An 8,379-nucleotide genomic window follows, 5' to 3' on the forward strand; every position below is an offset into this window, starting at 1 on the left:
GAGGGGGAGATGAACCATGAGAGACGATGGACTCTGAAAAACAAACTGAGGGTTCTAGAGGGGAGGGGGTGGGGGAATGGGTTAACCTGGTGATGGGTATTAAAGAGGGCACGTTCTGCGTGGAGCACTGGGTGTTATGCACAAACCATGAATTATGGAACACTACATCAAATCTAATGATGTAATGTATGGTGATTAACATAACAATAAAAAATTATTAAGAAAAAATAAAAAAAACAAAAAGGCTCTTAATGAACCAAAAACTTAACAGGGGAACAAAATATGCTGTGTGTGGAAGAGCATACCCTGGGAGCATGGTGATTTTGCATTCAGCATCATAAATCAGATTGGTTTAAGGGCATCTCATGGAGACTGACTCTTGATCTCAGTCAGGTCATGATCTCAGGATCTTGAGTTCAAGCCCCATTTTGGGCTCCACACCTGGCATGGAGCCTACTTAATTTTTTTTTTTTTAATTTAAAGAGCATCTGAAGAGAATTAGCAGTTAGGGCAAAAAGAGGTAAGGACAGATCTCCCAGTACATTTGGAAATGAACCAAACTATCTCTGGGATAGTCCACCCCCAAAAGTGCATTCTCAGTCTTGGTTTGGAGTGATTTGGGTAAGAAAATATACCACAGCATCAGACGTGTACAGACCAGGTAAAAGTTTTCTCAGTAAGTATTCTTGCTTCTGGAGCATTCCATAAAACTGGAAAATTAGGAAACTTGTAGTACCTTAAAAATACCAAGAAATGGGGACATCTGGGTGGCTCAGTCAGTTAAGCATCTGCCTTCAGCTCAGGTCATGATCTCGGGGTCCTGGGATCGATTCCTGCATCAGCTTCCCTGCTCAGCGAGGAGTCTGCTTCTCCCTCTCCTTCTGCCCCCCAACCCATGCGCACGCATGCACTCTCTCTCTCTCTCTCTCAAATAAATAAATAAAATCTTTTTAAAAAATCAAGGAATTAGAGTGACAAGTAAAGTAAGAGAATTATAAAAAGAAAACAAATGGGAATAGTTTATATAAAAACTTCAAAAGAAATTTAAGTCACATACAAGGATGTGACTTTGAGGATGATTGACTTCAAGAGTTAACAAACGTTGTATTAATTAGAGAGAAAACAAGAAGACCCTGCAAATTCTAAAACTGCTAAAAATATTAAAACTAAAAAGCTATGAATGATAAATTGTATAATTAAACCAGGAGTTACTTCCTCCTGAGAAACAGTCCTTCAGATGGTATACTATAGGGAACCAAATGCATACATTATTTGGAATAGAGGAGATGTTTGCAAAGAAACCACCTGATTTTATAATATTCAGTTAGAATGACCAGTAAATGGCCAGGAGAGCAAGTACAGGGTACCTAGTGGCTTGTGACTGAGATCAGATTTGTAGGTTAGCTCGGAGTCTGCTAACATCACCAAGATGTGCCTTATAGTAGGATCCCAGAACACTTTCAGATTAATGATGTGTTTATAAAACAGATACAAGTGCCACTTTCAAGGTTCCAGAACTCTGAAGTGTACAATATGTGGCTAAATAATATTGGAGAGACTTGACGTGAAGTCAAATAGAGTGTTCTCGTAAGTACTGGCCACCCTATATGTTGGCACAGCTTAAATCTCCCCTTTACACATCCAAGCCTTTTGTTAGTATTGTTTAAATAATGTTAAATAATAACATATTTTAGAATAATTCCAGGAGGCTTTTGACCACATATCTGCTATCACATCAAGCGGTCCCACGCCCCAGACTTCCACTTCACTATTGATTTTTAGCTGTTTTTGTTTGTTTATCTATTGGGATGGCTTTTTTCCTTTGAAGTTCTACTGAATAGTTAAAAGGAAAGATATGTCTCAGTTGATCATAATAATGGAGCCATTTTGATCATATAGAAATGATAATATTTTCAGCCAGACGTACTGGAGGAATTTTCCACTCATAAGAGGATATCATGTAGCAGGAGCAATTTTCCATGGGCGTCTTCTCCAGAGCACCCAGAAACTGCCCAGGCTATGCAGGGTGCACCCCAGTCTCTGGTTTCTCCCTCCAAGAGTGTCCAGGTAGGACTGAGGTCTTGGAGGCTTTGGAGAAGCACCAAACAACACCAAACAACATTTCCAGTTCTTAATTCAAATCCAGAATAACATGCTGACGGGGGTGGGGTGATGGTCTCAAAAATGGCTAGCCATCCATATACAACACACTGCCGCCAGTGTGAATATAAATAATTTTAAATGTTTCCATTTCTGAAAAATGGAATTCATCTGATCATTGCAGTAGCCATACAGCAATTAAATTATAAATATTTCTATACAGACAACTGGTTCATGTGGCGACTCTAATTTCATCTTCAGTTTAGGGTAAAACGCGCAACAGTCTATTGATTAAATCTGAAAAATAATTCCCATGGGACCTGATTTTCAGAAAAGATATGGTTAGAAGAAATTCACTTTGAGACCTTTAACTTCTTGTGTATAGAAACGTTTACTAGACTATTTTCTGGGATCATTAGTCAGAACCTTGATTAAATCAGTCTTTTGCTTCTCATACTTGGAAGACACTTCCATACCTTTGCCGATTTTATCACTGAATAGCGGTTTGGATGTATTTCACTCAAAGCGTCCTTCCTAAATTAAATCATTTAGGCAAATGATGAAGCCATGAACGTTTTGGTGGTTGGTGCTACCGCTGATGTTCAGATGTGGGATTTCCATTCTAAGGTGTCTATCACACACCGGTGGGACGGGGGCAGGGACTGTGACCTGGCAACTACCCCTGAGAGAGAAAGCCAGTTGCTCGTAAGAACTGCAGCATGACCTGATGTTTGCTCCATCTGCCCCTCTGCACATCCCACGACCAAGGAGTGATCCTAAAGCCAACCATGATCCCCTTCTGCAGGGATGATTCTGTGTGGTTCTCCCAATAATCCCAAAGGACGCACTGAGTACCCTGAGCGGCAGGCCAGAAAGGGACCCAGAATCCAACCCTGTCCTAACATAACACCTGCGTTCCTAACCACTGGAAGGAAGCAGTTGAGGTACATACCACAGTGCCCTAGCTAGGGCTAGCTTTGACAATGTCACTTCTAGCCATGTGTGTAGAGTGTGCTGAAGGTGACTGATACCTAGATGGGAGCAAAGAAACCCCGGTTCCATAGGGGAGGAAACTAATTTTCAGATGGGTTAAATATTCCCCATGTTCACAGAGCCACTTCCTCAAGTCCCACAGCACTTTAGGTAAGACCTGAGTCCCAAATTCCAAAGATGAAGTCTGGTTCGTTCCCAGTTTTCAGTGTTTTCTGGGCTTCTGCAGAAGAAGGAGTGTGCAGTAGATGAGAAATAAGGGGAAGGACTGTTCCTGGCCATGAAACTATACAGCAGGTGACAGACCCCCTGCCGACAGGATGCCTGGCCTTCAGAGAGACACGGCTGCTCCACAGGAACTGGAGAGTCCCAGAAAACAATGCCTAATTCTGATCCGAGAGAGAAAGAGCTCATCAGTGGAGCAGTCCCTGGGCAAGGGCAGTGCATGTTCAGGAGGCCTGGGGTCCCAGCCTGCTCCATCACTAGCCAGCTGAGCGGCTTCTCTCCACACTGTGTTCACTAGACCTTAGTATTTACCTAAGAAGAACACGGTGGTAAGAACAGAGTGTGACAAGCCATACCAAGTGATCAATACATTGTTCTGAACATGGTAATTGCTTATGGCTCATTAGCAGCTGTGGGCATGGTCCCTGAAACTGCCGTTGCTTTCCTTACTATTAACCCAAGGAAACTGTCATATCTATTTTTTCTAAATCCAGCATTTAGTAAATGGTGGAAAAGAGCATTCTCTGACTTAGTCACCTATGAGATGCTATCTATTTTGCTGATTCAAGTGGACAGCTACTGGAAGTCTGACACACACCTGTAAAGACACACTCTTACCCTGTGAGAACAAACCAGGGACACTGTGCAGCAGACACTTCTTGGCTTTAAAGTGACAGAGTGCTGTTTTATCTCCGCTTTCTTGGCTTGAACGTTACCACACAGTAACAAGGAAAATCAGAAATGCAAAATCTCGATTTAATAAAAGTGAAAGACAACCACAACACCATCTGTAATTCCTGCACACAGTGGCAAAGCTCCACAAAGACAGCAGAGGGAAACTGTCTGATCAGCGGTGACCAAAAGGGGCAAAAATCGGTTTAATCTCAGAGTTCTCCGGCGCAAAATTAGTTCTAGGAGACAGAGGAGCTCCCATACAGAGTATGCAGGGAAAGAACGTGTGAACCAAGAACTTTATAAGCATCCAAACTGTAATTCAAGGTGAAAAGCCATAAAAATAAAACAATTCAAAAACAAAACAAACAAACAAATAAAACATGCCGGAGGACAAAATTCAGCTAATGAAAGATGAGTGGAAAAAATATTGCAAAGAAATGTTAATGGTGAGGAATTGATTTTACTGTAAGATAAACTGAAACAAATATTTATGGGTAAAGAACAGAATGTTCATGTCATAAGCCTTAATGATGCAGAAGCAATACAACAGTTTTGAGGAAAGACATAAGGAAAGTGGGGGACACTGTAAGCCCAGCAGCTGAGTGATCATCACCTGTTACGCCCAGCAGCTGGGTGACAGGAACTGAAGATGATAAATTAGAAAACTATAAGTAAATATGAGCAAAATGGTAAAGAAAAAGAAACACATATTTCTATAGTGAAATTAAGAGAGGAATATGGAGGGAATGGGAATATATTCATTGCATTCTTACACATAGTGTGGAATCAATTTACACTACATAAAAATATGAAATTGTGGATAAAATATAGCATTACAGATATTTATGTAGATTTAATTCAATCCCAATCAAACGTCAGCATTTATTTTTCAAAAATTTCAGCCTTATTCTAAAATCCATGCAGAAACACAAAGGACCAAGAACTGCCAAGGAAATTTTGACAAATCTAAAAGACTTAACACTACCGGATATCAAGACTTGTTATAAAAAGATAACATGGCATCAGCACAAGCATTGACCGACTAGCCAATGGACTCAACAGTGAATCTGAACCAGAAAGCAACACAGGCTGACGACCAAAGCGTTGCCAGAATGCAATGGGAAAAATAGTGCATTTTTCAATAAACAGCTTTCTATGAACAAATGCATTAGTTTTTTTTTCTGGTGCCTTAAGAAATTATCACACATTTAGTCACTTAGAACCATCCAAATTTATTACTCACCGTTTTTGTGGGCACAGGTAGAGGTTAGCTGGGGCTCTGCTCAGGCCCTCCCAAGCCTGCCCTGGAAGCGCTGATCAGGGCTGTGGGCTCTCGGTCCTCTTCTAGGCACACATGGTTGTTGTTCGAATTCATTTCCTTGTGGTTGTTGAACTCAGGCCCTCAGCTGATAGAGACCATCTGCTGTTCTTACACACATGGGCCCCTCTCCAAAATGGCAGTTCACGCCTTCAAGGACAGCAGGAGAATTTTGCTCATGCTTTCAATCTCTCCCTTCAAAAAGGGCCAAGTCCCTTGGAAGGGCTCATGTAATTAGATCAGATCCACTTACGATGAGCTCCCTTTTAATTAAACCAAAGTAACTGATTTGGGGCCTTAATGACATCTGAAATATTACTTTTCTTCTGTGATATACCTTAACCTAATCAAGAGTAAAATCCATCATACTTATAACTGTCCATATATTCTAGGAGAAGAAATTATACTAGATACCAGGGGCAGGGATCTCCCAGGGCAAATGAGAATATTCCCCACAACAATGGGACATCCAGAGACAAAAGGAAGCTAAATCCCTGCCTCACCCTATAAACAAAACTCAATTAGTTCTCATCTCACCCTGTCAACAAAAATCAATAGTTTGCAGATGTAAGTGTCAAAGAAAAAACAATGTTTTAACAAAAATGTAGGACAATGTCTTAGTGACCTTGGTTTAGACAGATATCCCTTAAAAGGGAAAAAAATACTAATGAAGAAAAGCTATCAATTGGATTATTTTAAAGTTAAGAACTTTTGTTTATTCAAACATAGAAAAATAATGTTAAGTTAAACCCAAAATGCAAGAATACATTTCTGATGTATATACATAACCAACAAAAGACCAAAAGACTCCCATCCACAGTATGTAAAGAACTCCTCCATATCATTATGGAAAACAAGGAAAATGCAGCAGTACCTACACTGGGCAAAAGATTTGAAAAGCCAAACGCAAAAAAATACACAAATGCAAAAAAAGGGGAGGGGGCACATGAAAGTTCTCACCTTGATTAACACTCAGAGAAATGCAAATTAAAAACACAATAAAATATAACAACACTCACCGGAGTGGCTAAAATTTAGAAAAAGATAAAAATGCTAAGTATTATAGAGCACATGAAGGCACTAGAAACACACACTGCTGGAAAAGTATTTGTCAGCACTGGCTAAAATGGAACATACCATACTCATATGCAGCGATCACACTCTTAGCTTACACCCAATAAAGAGATGTCTAAACATATATGCACCATAAGACAAGTGAGCATAAATCCTAGCAAACTACCGCTAATACCCATAAAATGTAAACTACCCAAGAACCCTTCAGCAGAAGATGGATGCGTTGTGGTGTATGTACATAGCAGAAGGAGAATGAGTGATCCACAACACACAACAATGAGATACCATCCCAAACATAAAGTTAAGCAAAATCGGTCATGCAAAAGAAAACACATAGTAAACAATTTATATATAATACCAAAAAACAGGAAAATAAAACCTACAGCATTAGAAGTCAAGATAAAGGTCACACTTGAATATCAGACAAACTTTTACTTAGGTACAGAAAGAGAAAATGAGAGAGGGAGAGGAGAATACTTTCACAATGCTGAAGTTTGAAATATGCAGTGAATGTCTAACAATTTTGCATATATATGCAAAAAATAACATAAACTGGTCATCCATGAAAATGGGAGTATAAGGACCTCTGAAAGTTTGCATCTTCATAAAGGCAACAAAAAAATGGCAAAAATTCTCATAATCAACACTTTCAAAATTCTGGAAATTAATCAAAAGCTGGCTACAGTAATAAAAAATAGTATGGTATTTGCATAAGAACAGACATCCCTATCCAATGAAACAGAATTGAGAATTCAAAAATAAACGCATACATCCATGGGCAATTGATTTTGACAGGGATGCCAAGAGCATTCAGTGGGTGTTAATAGTCTTTAACGGTGCTGGGATCACTGGATATCCACATGCAGAAGAATGAAGGTGGACCTCTACCTCAACCATATACAAAAATCAACTCAAAATCCAAAGATATGCAAATGGCCAGTAAGTACAGGAAAAGATGCTAAATCTAGTAAGTCATGAGAGAAATGCAATGCTCTAGCACTTCACACTCACTCAGACTACAGCAAACCACAGAGACGCCAGGAAGTGAATGTGAAGTGACAGGTGCGGGTGAGGACCTGGAGAAGCTAAAAAAGACCCACGGGTACACTCAGCACCTTCGCCACCAGCACCAAACACGCCATCTGGAAGCCAGGTCAAAGGTTGAGGCTCAAGCTGGCAGTGCAGGGGGACAGGAGGCCCCCCAAGCAGCACACCTGGCCCCGCGTCCAGAAGCAGGTAGGAGCCGCCACCAGGTGTGGCCCCAAGCCAGGCTGCAACCTGAGCCTCAGGGCGACACTTGGCGCGTTCAGGGGGCTCCCCAGCTTTCAGACCTGCCCCTGAGGGCCGAGACCCCAAACCTCTAGCCTGCAGATCCCAGCCGGGTCTGGAGACCCCAGATCTGGCCCCACACCCAGAGACCCCAACCAAACCCAAGGCTCCAGCCCGCACCCCAGACCCCAGCACCCCAGACGCCAGCCCGCACCCCAGACCCCAGCCCGTGCCGACACCCAGAGAACCCACACTCCAGACCCCAGTGCCCCAGACGCCAGCCTGCACCCCAGACCCCAGCCCACGCCCCAGACCCCAGCCCATGCAGACACCGGAGAACCCAAACCCCAAGCCCCACACCCGGAGACCGCAACCACACCCCAGACCCCAGCCCGCGGGCACACTCACCCACGGCGTCAGGCAGCCGTTGCTGTCCCCGCTCCAGGCCGCGTCCGCGGGGCTCCAGCTCCCGGGGCGCCCATGTCTGGCGTGGACCGGCTCGTGGGGTGGGACCCGGGCTTCCGCGTGTACGCGGTTTGTCCTGCTGCGGCGCTTCTCGCAGCCGCTGGTTTGCGCTGCCCAGGGAGGGGCCCTTCCACGTGGCTGGCCCGGGCGGCCCGTGTTTTAGCTCGGACTGTAGGACTGGAGCCCGTGGAGAAAGAGCCCTCAAGGCCGCCTGGGCACGGAGAGGCAGCTGTCCCCCGGGTCAGAAGCCCCCAGGGCCAGGC

This window comes from Callorhinus ursinus, unplaced genomic scaffold (assembly GCF_003265705.2).
Source record: "Callorhinus ursinus isolate GAN/ISIS: 27379988/994484 unplaced genomic scaffold, GSC_fseal_2.0 scaffold36, whole genome shotgun sequence".
Classification (NCBI taxonomy): Eukaryota; Metazoa; Chordata; class Mammalia; order Carnivora; family Otariidae; genus Callorhinus; species Callorhinus ursinus.